This window comes from Tursiops truncatus, chromosome 1, assembly GCF_011762595.2.
Source record: "Tursiops truncatus isolate mTurTru1 chromosome 1, mTurTru1.mat.Y, whole genome shotgun sequence".
In the NCBI taxonomy this organism is placed as follows: domain Eukaryota; kingdom Metazoa; phylum Chordata; class Mammalia; order Artiodactyla; family Delphinidae; genus Tursiops; species Tursiops truncatus.
This window is the reverse complement of record NC_047034.1, coordinates 123,198,720-123,214,070: the sequence shown is the minus strand read 5'-3', so window position 1 is coordinate 123,214,070 and position 15,351 is coordinate 123,198,720. Positions and strand designations below refer to the sequence as shown.

Here is a 15,351-nt window from a genome sequence, read left to right as displayed (position 1 = left end):
GAATAGAAGTGAGTAGCCCCTCCCAAGATGAATCAAATTAGGAAAGTCCAAGTACCATTGGGAAAATTCCAAGGACCAATTGAAGAGAAAAAGCAGTCATATTTCTTTAAGTGGTTTTCAACCCTGGCTGTATATTGAAATAAGCAAGTATTTTTTTAAAAAAATCCAGTGCCTTCTTCCTGAGTGCTACTCTCACCCCACCACTCTGATTTAATTTGGTCTGTCATGAGGCAGGACATTAGAATATTTTAAATATGACACTGAAGCCTCTAAGAAGCAGTTAAAGTTGGGAAGCATTGGTCTAAATGCTCAGTATTGCTATTTATTTTTATTTCTTTGACATACTCTAAGCCCAGTGATTCTCCAGGAGGTGTAGTTAGTAAGAGGACAGGTGAGATCCTTCTGCCAGAGAAGCTTAGCAGAATTTTGTGAGGAAGACATGGAGTGATGGTTTGGTAGTTTAAAAAATATGTTCATAGGTTTGTGGGTTTATTTCTGGGCTTTCTATCCTGTTCCATTGGTATATATTTGTTTCTGTGCCGGTACCATACTGTTTTGATTATTGTAGCTTTGTAGTATAGCATGAAGTCAGGGAGCCTGATTCCTCTCACTTAATCTATGACAGAGGAGGCAAGAATATACAATGGAGAAAAGACAGTCTCTTCAATAAGTGATGCTGGGAAAACTGGACAGCTACATGTAAAAGAATCAAATTAGAACATTCTCTAACACCACTCACAAAAATAAACCCAAAATGGATTAAAGACCTAAATGTAAGCCTGGATACCTTAAAACTTTTAGAGGAAAACATAGGCAGAACACTGTTTGACATAAATGGCAGCAATATGTTTTGGGATCTGTCTCCTAGAGTAATGAAATAAAAACAAAAATAAACAAATGGAGCCTAATTAAACTTAAAAGCTTTGGCACAGTAAAGGAAACCATAAACAAAATGAAAAGACAGCCTACAGAATGGGAAAAAATATTTGCAAATGATGTGACCAGCAAGGGATTAATCTCCAAAATATACAAACAGCTTATATAGTTCAACATCAAAAAAACAAACAACCCAATCAAAAAATGGGCAGAAGATCTAAATAGACATTTCTCCAAAGAAGACATACAGATGGCGAAAAGGCACATGAAAAGATATTCAACATTGCTAATTACTAGAGAAATGCAAATCAGAACTACAGTGGGTTATCACCTCACACTGGTCAGAATGGCCATCATCAAAAAGTCTACAGATAATAAATGCTGGAGAAGGTGTGGAGAAAAAGGAATCCTCCTACTCTGTTGGTAGGAATGTAAATTGGTACAGCTACTATGATGAACAGTATGGAGTTTCCTTAAAAAACTAAAAATAGAGCTACCATATGATCCTGCAATCCCACTCCTGGGCATATATCCAGAGAAAACCATAATTTGAAAAGATACATGCACTCCAGTGTTCACTGCAGCACTATTTACAATAGTCAAGACATGGAAGTAATCTAAATGTCCGTCAGCAGATGAATAGATAAAGAATATTACTCAGCCATAAAAAGGAATGAATGCCATTTGCAGCAACACAGATGGACCTAGAGATTATCATAGCAAATGAAGTAAGCCACAGAGAGAAAGACAAATATCATATGATGTCACTTATATATGGAATTTAAAAAATGATACAAATGAACTTATATACAAAACAGAAATATACTCACGGACATAGAAAACAAACTTATGGTTACCAAAGGGGGAAGGTGGGGAGGGATAAATGAGGAGTTTGGGGTTAACATATACCCACTACTATATATAAAATAGGTGACCAACAAGGACCTACTGTGTAGCACCAGGAACTATACTCAATATTTTGTAATAACCTATAAGGGAAAAGAATCTGAAAAAATATCAGTGAATCACTTTGCTGTACACCTGACACTAACACAACATTGTAAATCAACCATACTTCAATTAAAAAAATATTCAATATGCTCAACTTTTTTAATTTTGAAAAAGAAAAAAAAATTATTGTTTGTGTAATTTAACTTATGAAAATTAAATGCTGGTAAAAAAACAAAATACTGCAGTTCTCAGTAGAGGCATGCTCCTTTGGGGTTTCTTAGAACCGGTTTTTTTGTGTGTGTGGAAGAGACTTGAAATGTGAATGTTTATCAAAAGACAACAATGTTTAAAAGATTGTAAAACTTTGTCTTTGCCCCTAGAGTTAGAGTAAATATGTATGTGCTCCTTTGTGCTCCTGTCGCAGTTTCTACTTATCTTTTATCTGCACTTCTCAGTATGCTTGGTTTGGAAACTTCTGCTTAGTTTTCTATCCCCCCATTAATTTGTAAGTGTTTGAAGGGAAGCAGGATTATAAATCTATCTCTTTATTCCCAGATTTCCCAGATTTAGTGCCTATTTACAGTCTATAGGTGTTGGTTGATTGATTAGAAAGAGTGAGAGCCAATAAGGAATGATTTAGCTCTTGCTAAATCGTTTGTCTAGATTTAGCAAGAGCATGTTGCAAATGAGGTCACAGATGTGGGTTTAATGCTGGATCAGGGCCAGATGGTTACTCAAAGAAATTGTCCCATGACCTTGTAACTGTCCCTTAAATCTAGGCAGCTGCTTTGCATATATTGGTGCATTAGAGAAAAATCTTGCCACTATTAACAGAGAATGAGTCCTAGAAATGGTGGTTACTATCACCATTGTATCAAGGTCAACTCCATCTGTTTTCTCCTCTGTAAATTAGAGAACATTACTTCTTATAGGGTAGTTGTGAGGATTGAATGCATTAATGTGTGAGAAAGTATCTAAAATAATAATTAGAAAGTTTTCACTAATTGCCCTTGAAAGAGAGCAAGTTTGCCACGATATTGACATTTGGGCAGAGACATTTTAGAAAGGATCAAAGACTCAGAAGAGTTGTTGAACTATACGGATTTTAAGTCTCCGTCCTTAAAATGAGATTGTATTATTTTATCTCTTTTATTTCAAAGATAATGAAGGTAAAGTACAGAAGGATAAAAAATTTACCATATGGCCATCTCTTACTCATCTTTTGGGATTCAGCTAAGACATCATTACTTCAAAGAGGACTCCTCAGATAGCACTTCTTCTAATCCACGTTCTCCCCCCAGCACTCTATTGTTCTTATCACAAGTTGTAACTCTATTTAATTATTTACGTGATTATTTATTCAATGCCTTTATTCCACACTAGATTACAAACTACCTGAGGGTAGAAACCAGGTATTTTCCTCCCCATAATATATAACCGCCCAGAGACTAGCACAGTCCTTGGCTCACAGAAGGCTCTCAAATATTTGTTAGATGAATACAAGTCTAATTAATTAGTGAATTAATTAATTATAATCTATTTACTCATGTCAGCTTACAAAAGGGATTTGAAATGTGTAAAGGGTAATGTATTATCCATTCATTTACTCATTTATTATGTTTTTATTTTTATTGGAAATGTTAATTAATATAAAGTTTTTACATCTGGCTATTGTTTTCTCTTTTACTACTACTTCTGTCATTATTCTTGGCGACTACAACAGCAATGAAAATGCTTAGTTCAACACTCTGGCCCCTGAGGTCCATGATTTCCTTAATTCTATTGTCCTATTCTATCCCACCTTAGTTACCCCTGTGGAACTTACCCTAGACCACTTCTTTTCACACTATAGATTCTGATGCCTCAGTAGGGCTGGAAAATAATTTACTAAGTAGAATTTTTAAAAGGAATGGAATAGAATTGAAAACTGAGTATGTTTAAGGATTGGCACTGTTTTGTAAAAATTTGTATATGTATACTATCATGTAAAATTCCTTTCTTTCTAAGGATTGTGCTCAAAAAAATTTGTAAAATACTGCCCTAGGCATCATCATCATCAGTAATTGCAGTGCCTCTGAAACCTCAGTTTTAAGCAGCCTACTTTTTGTTCACTACTGCTTTCCTTCCTAGCTCCTTTACTCCAGTAGGTCCACCTGAACATTTTATTATCCCAGCCAGGCTCCCAATTCATTGACTCCAACACTTTTTTACTCTGCAGTGTTTCCTCCTTCTCACTTTTCTCCTTGCTCAGGTTAGACTCCATGGTCCATCACATTCATTATAATCAGCCTCAGTTCCCTTGTCACGGCTTTCCTTCCATCTCACTCAACTGGCAAAACTATTTATCTGCTGACTGCATACTGTATGTGATAAGCCTGGAATGTGGGTGCAGTTTTGGAGACAAACTTCTGTGAACTGGTCTCACTTTGCATTTATGATCACAAATCTCAAGTGAGGCTTTAGAATTATCCAGCCATCTTTCTGGAGTTCCTTAATAAATCTGCTTTCCAACTCTGAGGTGTCTTCACAGCTTCTCTCTCCATTAACCTTCAGTATCCCTCTTTCCCAAGCAAATAAGAAGCATCATAATACAGCTAGGTCATCTGTCCACTATCAAATTTCCACCACCCTTTCATTCTTACCCACATGCTCTTTTTTTTCTCCTGTGACAATAGACTGCTCCCACTGTTACCTAAAACCGAACCTCCCACTTGCCACCTGTTGTATCCCCTGTGAATTCCCCATACTTGCCTTTCATTTCTTTGTTTTTTTTTAAGTCACAAACAGATTATAATATTCTAGCTGGGACAGATACTGCTTATTTTGCTTTTGATTTGGGGGTTTTTGTTGTTGTTCTTCATGCTTCCTGTAATAGCATAAAGGAATGAGTAAATTGGGAAAGCTGGGGTTGGGGCTTATGGGGGGGGCATCACAATATGTTGCCTTGAGCTGCTAGGAGTAACCCAATATCATTCTGTGCCTATTGAGGCTCCAGAAAGCGAAAAATAGATGGTAAAGGATAGAAGGGGAATAAGAATACACTCTACTTCTTAAATGTTCTGAGAACCGGCCCTGCATCTAAATTATGATTATACAACATGCTTTCCCTAATATAATTGTCTAGCATTTCTGGGAAAGTATTACAAGATTCTTCTCCTTGCTCCTATGGCCCCCATTGTTTCTTAAAATATGATCTGTACTTCCACTCCTTCCCACAGTTATTATCCTGATGTAGAAGATGGGGAGAGTTTAAAGGTCTTTCCTCACTGGGACCTTGAGTACTCATTTGTAGAGTTTATGGGAAAGAAGATCCTCTTTTTCAGTCTCTTCTGATGCATATATTTCCATTTCCTGACGTTTCCAAAAATGATCTTTTAAAAGCAGTAGTTGTTGGGAATGAGAAATAATGTGGACAAGTCAAACTTTTTACCATATTCTGTTTCAAAAGTGACCTCATGGTCATTGCTCAAGAGACTCTATTTATGACAGGTTCATCCCCCTAGGGAAATTCATGGCTGCATTCTATTTCATCTCCTCCAGTATGTGTTAATGATATTTTAGTTCATTTTTAAAAAATATTTTAAAGTGCTTTCTCATCTGTGATATGCTTATACTGGAAATGACTTTACAAGTCACATAAGGGGGTAACTGAGACTTAGGTTAAGTTGTTGAAGTTACTGGATTATGTTTGGTCAGCTTTCTAATTAGAGCAGAATGTGATGGTAAGACCCACATTTTGGAATGTCTAGCTCAGAGTTTTATTTATTACATAATTGTATTACTTTATTGTACCGGGGTCCATCAATGTTCATCTTCTGCCTTTTTAAGGACCCTATGATCACAAGAACAGCCTTAAGTCAAAAGTGTATGTGATTAGACAGATACTACTGACTGCATTGAGTGAGGAGGGAGCGGGCCCAGAGTGTTTCCTAGTTAGGCTACAATGTGTGAAGACTGGGGAGCAGAGGAGAGCTTACAGGTGTTCAGGAGCTAAAATAGGTTCACTAGGGCTGAAGAGGAAGCCGAGAGTAGCAGACTTGGCCCAAATCAGTGAAGGGGATAGGGAGTCTTTAAGGCATGTTAAAGATGTATCTGATGTACCTTTGGAAAAAAAGTGTTTGTTAAATGATCTAATTCAATTCTCTTGCTTTAACTTTGAGAAAAGTAAGAATCCAAGAGTTTAGGTAACTTACTAACGACTGCAAATCAAATCCATAGCCGAGCTGGGACTAGAATTTATATCCAATTTATGATCCTTATGCTATTTAATTGGTCTAATTCAGTGGTTCTCAGTATTGCCTATTATTGACAGGTTATTATAATAACCCGGGACTTTAAAAAAACTATAGAGGGCTGAACTCATCCCCAAAGATTTGATTAAATTGGTTTGGGATGGGTCAGGGCATGAGTGTATTTTAATAGCTCCCTAGGAGATTCTAATGTGTGGCTGGGTAGACAGCCCCTTGACTAAATTACAGGATTTTGTATAATAGCTAGTAGAGCTAATGCATATTCTTCCTTTTTTTTTTTTGGTATTTTTAAAACAAAAAGAGGAAGAATTCTTGCTTTGAGTCTTTTGTTTTGCAGTTTTCTTTAGTGCACTCTGCCTTAATGCAGTCCTGCACACGGAAGAGCTTTGATGTCTAAGAGTTTAGGGGATTAGAAGCAATTTCTCAACTGTAGGTGATGGAGATAATGTACAATTTTAAATAGCTCTCCAGGTAATTCTCCTAGACCTCTCTCCCCTGTGTCACCCCAAGTTGGGAATCATTGTCCTGGTGCACATAAGAAAGAGGAGTTTGTTTCTGAAATGGTGGCTTAGTATTTCTCTAAACCTACCTCATCAATCATTACTTTTATTATAGGAAGAAAACCACCAGTTCAGTGTCAGAATATGAGGACAAAGGAACAGATACCTATAGGGATCATTTATCTTCACACAGAATCTCCCAATCATGAATGATCATAGACTGCACTTCTCACCTAGGTCAGCCATCTTGCATATGTGCCCATCACAAGACGAACCAAAAGGTGGTAGAATACACATGGCATGCGTATCATCACCAGCTCTTCCTCCACCCTCACTGTTTTGTACTAAACTGAAATACAACTTTAAAATATTATTCAACATAACAACTCAGGTAGAGGTGGATGATTTCTATTTGTCACTTTCAGAATAAACAAAAATTGTGCCTAGAAAACAGAGTTTTTAATCTACCTGTAAATACACATGAAGCCCTGAAAATATGAAAGCTGTTGATCCAGAGTGTATATACTTCCAGTATTATTTGAAAGTGTTGTTACTTTATGCACCTTCCTTCCTTTTCTTTGCTTCCTTGCTTTTGTTCTTCCCTCCCTGCCTTCCTCATTTCTTTCTTTAATTCTTTCTTTTTACTTTTAAAAATCCTGTATCTATCTCTCATGTGTACCACGCATTTTGTCATGCTCCTGATCTGGTCTCCAGAACTTCTAATCTTAAACATAAAATCTTTCCTTCCCTCTGTTATGTAGTTACCCTGAGGTTATTCCTGTGAATTAGTCAGAAGTCCTGTTAGCTACACAAGAGCTTGAAATAGCAGTCCTGATTTCAGATTTCCTTGATTATATTGTTTATTCTTGTAGGAATGACTGCCTTAGGAATCCATAGTCTTAAATTGGAATAGGAAATACTCTATTCTTGAGAAAAGGGATGTAAGAGTAAGATTTTCTACTATATAGTACAGGGAACTCTGCTCAATGTTATCTGTCAGCCTGGCTGGGAGGGGAGTTTGGGGGAGAATGGATACATGTATATGTATGGCTGAGTTGCTTTGCTGTGCACCTGAAACTATCACAACATTGTTAATCGGCTATACTCTAATATAAAATAAAAGTTAAAAAAATAAAATGTACAAAAAAAAGAGTGAGGTTTTGGTTCCCAAAACAAGGTTGACATGTCTGAGTATAAACAGAGAAGAAAGAGTTAGATCAGGAAAATGATATGTTCCTGAAACACATTTGCACTTGGAATTTGCTCACTGTATGTGGTAGATGATGGATTCTCCCATCTGGCATCCTCCAGGTCAACAAATCTTCTTTTCAAAGATTTTAAATATCTGGCCTTAGTTCAGAATATTCTTATTGATGCCAATATTTATGGCCATCTCAATTTCCAGAGTAATTTGAAAGAAGACAAAAATTAATGTATTTTGCAAGAGCTGCATAGGATAAGGACAATGTGATGTTTTAAACCTGTGTCAAAGGCATACATATAAAAAAATTTTAAAAATTTTCAAATAAACCTCTTCCCTTCCATGTATAGCATGACAAGATATTTTCCTATCTTTAACTTTCTCTGAAAACAATACAATTGTTACCTATATTTTTTGGCCGTGGTTTAGAGAACATTTTAGAAGAGACAGGGTAAATCGCACTGCCACTGCAAACTTCACTCTGTTCTGAGGGGTTTCATTATCCTGATAGGATCTTATGATCTTCCACCCATAAACATTTGTGGCTCCCAGTGTGTTGAAAAATCTTTAAAAAGTCAAAATTGTACAAATTTTATTTTACTTGAAAAAATTTACATGCCTGGAAGACATATACAGATAAAACATCCTTATGCATGACTTCATTTGGAGATAATTTTAAAAGTCTAAATTTGAGGCCTTTTATACATATGAGGCCCAGAGTGCTGACCCTCTTGTAGCTGTCCCCCCATAACAGATTCTTTTCTAAAGCATGAGAAATCAGTGTTTTACTCTATACATTGGCACTTGGATCTCTCACCTGTGTCCACATGCACACTAAAATGAGACATACTCTGTCGCCTAACAGGTGAAAACCATTCTAGGACAATACATGTGGGGCAGGTTACACTTGATAGGTATAACATTCTTAATCCTGGAACAGCCATAATTACAGAGGTCTGGTACTTGATTTATTAGTCAGATTGAAACTATTCAATTTCTTTGACATAATTATAAATAGTGCTTTGTATCTTTTATATTTGCATTTTTCAGAGTACTCCAAAATTTATTAGACATATTATTATTATTTGATTTCTAGCTATCAAGGAGAAAAGAAGCTAAAATACCTAAGAGGGACTTCCCTGGTGGTCCAGTGGTTAAGATTTTGCCTTCTAATGCAGGGGGTGTGGGTTCGATCCCTGGTCAGGGAGCTAAGATCCCAGATGCCTCATGGCCAAAAAACCGAAACATAAAGCAGAAGCAATATTGTGACAAATTCAATAACGACTTTACAAGTGGTCCACATCAAAAAAATCTTTAAAAAGAAAGAAAAAATAAAATACCTAAGAAAAGTCAAATCTGGCATTCCTCCCTTCTCTTTGCTAGGTCTGAAATAATTTTCAGGACACCAAGGGACAGACAACAAGTAAAGATTTTTCTACTGTTTTCTTTCTACAACCCAATAAAGCATTAAATAATATTTAGATATCATCTACACTTCTCAGCCCTCTGGGAGCAAGCTTTTTATATCAATGCCTGAGAAACTTTGGAATCCCTAAGACGAAGAAGCAGATAGCTGTGGATTTGCCTGTAACCCATCACCAAGCCTCATGGGCTTGACAGGACAATGCTCCAAAGAGAGTGAGGTGTTCTGTGCTCTTTCATAACTTTCTCATTGTTTGAATGCATAGCCATTATGATATCTCTGGCAGAGAACACTCATTTTCCTCATTTTTATTTTCTTCTTCCTTTTGGTGATGAATTCTTCTTAGTCAGTTTGACAGTAGAGCTAGACACTACATTTCTCAAGCTTTCCTTTACCTACATTTGACCATGTGACCAGGCCATGTCCAGTGGTATATGAGTACGAGTAGAACTTCCACACCATATTTTAAAAATTTTATTAAAATTAAAATGTCATACAATTTTTTTTAATTTATTTTTTTTTGAGGTATGCGGGCCTCTCACTGCTGTGGCCTCTCCCATTGCGGAGCACAGGCTCCGGACGCGCGGGCTCAGCGGCCATGGCTCATGGGCCCAGCCGCTCCATAGCATGTGGGATCTTCCCGGAAAGGGGCATGAACCCACATCCCCTGCATCGGCAGGCAGACTCTCAACCACTGCGCCACCAGGGAAGCCCTAAAATGTCATACAATTTTAAAGGGTACTTTCCATTTACGGTTATTACAAAATATTGGCTATATTACCTGTGTTGTACAATACATTCTTGAGCCTATCTTACACCCAGTAGTTTGTACCTCTCACTCCCCCACCTTTGTTTTGCTCCTCCCCCCCAGTAACCACTAGTGTGTTCTCTATATCTGTGAGTCTGCTTCCTTTTATGTTATATTCACTAGTGTGTTGTATTTTTTAGATTCCACATCTAAGTGATACCATACAGTATTTATCATTCTCTGACTTATTTTACTTAGCATAATGCCTTCCAAGTCCATCCATTGTTACTGCAAATGGCAAAATTTCATTCTTTTTTATGGCTGAGTTGTATTCCATTGTAGCCACACCATATTTTTATTTTTTTAATTTTTAAAATGTTTTGGCCATGCCATGCGGCTTTTGGGATCTTAGTTCCCCAACAAGGGATTGAACCTGGACCCTCAGCAGTGAGAACACAGAGTCCTAACCACTGGCCCACCAGGGAATTCCCCACACCATATTTTTAAAGAAAGTTGCTTTCCCTCTACTTCTCTTTCCCTGATTCTGTGGGCTGGAACACATATGGGATGGTGAGCCAGTCATGACCATGCAGGTGAGGGAAACAACACACAAGAATGTATAAGAACAATAAGTGAAAGACAATGAGAATGAATGAACCTGAGTCATGAATGGCTTTGAAAGCAGAATTCCCATTATAGATAGACCCACAGAAAGATAGATGATGATGATAAACATGATAATGATGATGATGATGATGGTGATGTTCTATCTTGGATCATGTATACATATCTGGATTGTTATGAGATACTTTATTTTGTTTGAGCTATTGTATTTTTGGGTCTCTTTGCTGCAGTTTAGCAGTAATACAACTAATACAAACATCATTGAAATTTCTTTACATCACTTGAGATTCCAGGGAACAGATTCTTTCCCATGCCCTTCCTTATTCTCTAATAAAAAACATTAAAATGACAAGCAAGTAAAATTTTGGACAAGGAACTTTCATTAAATTTTGTTGTATTACATGTTTCCTTACCTTCTTTTACTTTGTTGCAATATGTCTAGTTATATTCCTTTTGGGGAAATAATGTTTGGAATGAGAGAATGAGTGTACAAAGAGAACGATGGCCAGACCATTTATAAAATGACCCACAACCTGCAGCAAACTTCCCAGGTTATGCCCCTTATCTACAATAAACAGCCTAGGGAGTCAGCCTGCTGTAAGTCAGACTTGTAGGAAGTCAGACTTCTATCTCTAGTAATAATCCAGGAAGCTACACAATAAATTCTTTAACAATCAGCCCAAATTGGCCAGGACTTGATTAATAACTGACAGCTTCTCTGATTTTTGTCCCCACTTCCAACTTGGAATCAACCAGAGAAAGCTAAATATGCTCCCCTAGCCAATCACATAGGGATGCCATGCTTCTAGTTAGCCCACCTACAGCTTCCCAAGCCAACAGAACTATTATACAATCAGGACATACCTGAAGACTTCCCTTTTCTTCTACTATAAAGCTATCCAACTCTGCCTGCCTTTAAGCGTCTACCAAAACCCAGATGACAGTGGCTGACTCCTTTGCTATAGCAAGCTCTGAACAAATAGCTATTGGTTATTTTCATTTGGTTGGTCTTCATCTATTTCCACAAGAATCTTACGGAATCATGCTCTTAAAACAAGTTTTATAAGCAATCCCACCTCTTTCCCAACAGAGAAAATTTTGTAGCCAAACTTATAGAAGCACCGGAAAAGAAATTTTCCGAGGGTCTTCTGAGTGTCCTTGAAATGATTAATGGAACTTTGGGATTCTTCTGAGTCCTGATCCAATCACAGTTCCAGTTTCTAGAACTTGAATCATCAGTGATGAGAGTAAGCTCTCTGGATTCACAATGGGGGCCTTTTGATTTCCTGGCCATGTCTCCAGCATTGCTGACCAGGGCAACTTTCACCAAAAGATGACTTTATGTACAATAAAGCTATGTTTCCAGACTCATAGGCTATGTGTACATAGCGCTAAGTCAAGTGGAAATTTAGCATGGGTCCTGTTAATTTGATCAATATAGACAGACAACCGGATAACTGAAGCCAAAGTCAAGATAGATTTTGGAAATTTTATTTGGATTTGACTTTTTAATTTATGTAAGTATCTAGTACCAGATCTCAGTTTGCTTTGTGCTAATTAGCTACAGACTTAAGATTTTTGCTAGATTTGATAACACTTAGAGTTGTGAGACGAACTGCTTTTATACTTATAAATGCTGTTATAAGTATAATTATAGTTATAATTGAATTGTGTTCCTCTTCCTTTTGATGGAATTTTAATGCTATTGTAAATATCACCACCACCATTATTCATCACTTACTAATTGGTATGCAAAATCCAAGGACAGAAACTAAGATGAACATACAATGAAGGTAGATATTTTGATTATACTTACATTGGTATTGATAAAATATTAATTTAATGCTAAAATTTATCTTTTGGTCCCATTAAATCTATTTTTTTCTGGACTTTAATAGAAAATCTCATACTATTTCTCCTAAAGTAATTCAGACTAGTGTTATAGATGGCCTACATTTTCAAGAAAATGAAGAAAATGTTTGAGTGAGAGATCTAGAATCTTTTGTGTAGTAAAAATGGCTCAAATTGATTTGGCTCCTTATTGAGTCAAATTAAATAAAAATTATTCAGAAATGGAGGGACACACAGAATCCTTTGTAAAGGAGAGACCCATGATTGTAGAGAGGAAAAATCGTTTGTGTTTCTTGTGCATGAGGGAAGTGATGATTATAATCTTAACCTAGTTTAAGAGTATGTAAGATTCTTTTCATTTGCTTCCTTCTCAGGAAACATCACAGGAATTGTAGAGATTTTCTTTTCAAGGTGAAGATAAATGGCTAAACCTAATTTAAGTGAAATGTGGCAAGTTATGTTCATTGTTGAAGCTTGTTATTTTATTTAGGTTATTGTTAACTTACTGAGTATTCTTCACTGCATTGCTATAAAATGTCATTTCAGGCTGGCTGTATGATCCCTGCTCTAGACATTCGCTCCTGGTTGCCCTTCTCTCTGTGTATGACCCCTCTCTTCCCGTTCTCTCGTGGGTGGTCATTATTTACAGAAACCATCATTTTGGTTTCCTTTGTTGGTATTAGAATTGCTTTACTTACCACTGAACAAAAACTGAAGTAGCTGAGTAGTGTAAATCCCTTGACCTCTCTTCTCTTGGGCTCCACTTTTACAAGATAGAGGGTGTAAAAAGCCTCCACAGATTCTCCATCCTGCTGCAACTGGCAACATAGTCCTCAGTTTCCTTGGAAGCTGTTGGGAAAAAATACTAAGGAATTTTTAGAAAAAATAAGAAGTAGAAAATAAATATTGTCTGAAAAATGAAAAAAAAAATATTTAGAGGTGTTTCTGCATTTCACAGATTAAGCATTTACCTTACATTGCCTATCATATGTTATCTTTCATCTTTAAAGTGTCTGCTTCCATATCCCCCCTTCCACCATCACTTACACAAGGTATATTTCCCCTACACAGGACCTGACTTTTTCTGCTTCATTTATTACAGCAACTAAAATTTGTTACTACTTATGATTAATTGGAGTTATGTTATTATGTATATAATGTTATTATGTTATTATATATATATAATAACATTAATTGGAGTTATTATGTATCCTCTTTGAACATAAATTTAGATGACTCTTGGACTGTTAAAGAAGATATTTGTTTTAACCTCCTTAGAAGTAAATTATATCAAATACTTATATAGATTTGCTTTGTGCCAACTACTGTTGTAAATCCATTTTACATATGAACTCATTTAATCCTTGTAATAAATAAATGAGATTGATGCTATAATTATCATCCCCACAGGTATTGAACCTGAGGCCCAGAGATGTTTGAGACTTTGTCCAAATTTAGATGTCTAGTAAGTTACAGAGCTTTGACTTCAGCTCAGAGGACACACTCTCAATCACCACACTGCACAGCCTCTCTCAATCAGGATGCTTTCCTCCAGCTTTGAACAAACAGGCAAAACCAAAGTCTTAGGTTCTAATTAGAGAGTGGGAAGGAGTTAGGTAATTTTGGAGCATCGACCCTCAGATGGGAGGAAGTGTGGGGATTAAAATTTGAATCAGATGTATAATCAAGGTCTTAGAAACAGTAGATAGGAACCTTGAGGACCCAAGAACAGAGGTGCCAAATGAAGGAAAAAAGAAGAGGCAGAAGTAGGCAAAGAAACTATTTTAAAAGTTGTTTAGATCTTGCATCCACGTTGTAGAGAATTGCTCTTTTTCCTGTAGCAACTCTTATTTCTTTGCCATCTTTTCCATCTTTGCTCCTCCTGCACCTCACATTTCCCTTTTCCTTAGGATCTAGGATATTCTGTAGTCTTTTGTGTCTAAACTTAGGTTACCTTCAGCCTAAGCACAAAAATCCTCCCTGTCATCTAGACTTGCTTAGGAAACTAGTAAACTTCAGTTTGCGTTCAGTAGTTCTTTTGACAGCCATTTTTGTCTATGTATAATATTCCCTAAGGGATCCCATGGGAGAGGAGGTGGCTTATTGAGGACAGGATTTGGAGGTTCTTGAGTCCTCTGGCCAAATTCCATTATAATCACCATTGTAACAATTGAGAAGCTTTGCATTTAGGCAAATCTGGATTCAACGCTGGGTTTTGCACTTAATTGTGTGACCTTGAACTTGACCTCTCTGGAAGTTAAGTAGATAAAGAAAATTTCTATTTAAGAAGGTTGTCTAGATCTTGTAGAGAAAATCATCCTTCATTCTTGCACTCCTCTTATTTCTTTGCATTCTCTTCCTTCTTTCATCTTTCTGTACCCCATATATTCTTGTTTGTAGGGCTCCAGAACCAGAAGCATGTCCTTTAGCCTGTATCTTCATCTGTAAAATAACCTTATGGAATCCTCGCGATTAAATGATGCAGAAGGTACACCTAGCACCTAGTAAGTGCTCAACAAATAGCAGCTCCTATTATGATATTTTATATATATACACACACACACACACACACACACACACACACACACACACACACACATATATACACACACTTATACACATACATACTCCCAAAATGAAATGAAATATGAATATAGTCTGTAAATATGATTTTGTTACTTAAAATGATCACATTCTGTTCTGTAAACATTTGTTGTAATTGTTTTTTTGGCCTGAAAAGGAGTGTCATATAAAAATTATTTTTAAAACTTAAAAATCTTCTCTTGTAACTTTGTAAAGAAGAAAGCAAGGCCTTGGGGACAAGGGTCAGGTGAGTGTTTATTGGGGGAAGAAAAGGGGCTTTGGTGTGGGAATCTCTGGGCCACCAGGGGGCAGCAACAGGCATTCAGATGCAATGCCAACAGCGC

At 36.7% G+C, this 15,351-nt stretch overlaps 1 long non-coding RNA gene across 2 annotated transcripts in view; it reads right to left on the bottom strand.

Moving 5' to 3' along the window:
* Positions 1-15,351, bottom strand: part of LOC117313927 (uncharacterized) — a 42,584-nt gene that overhangs the window by 18,368 nt on the left and 8,865 nt on the right. Inside the window, exon 2 of one of the 2 annotated variants that reach the window (XR_004528541.2) lies at positions 13,123-13,289. This is a non-coding gene — a long non-coding RNA (uncharacterized lncRNA). The remainder of the gene's footprint in view (positions 1-13,122; positions 13,290-15,351) is intronic. The other variant, XR_004528542.2, reaches the window with a different exon arrangement.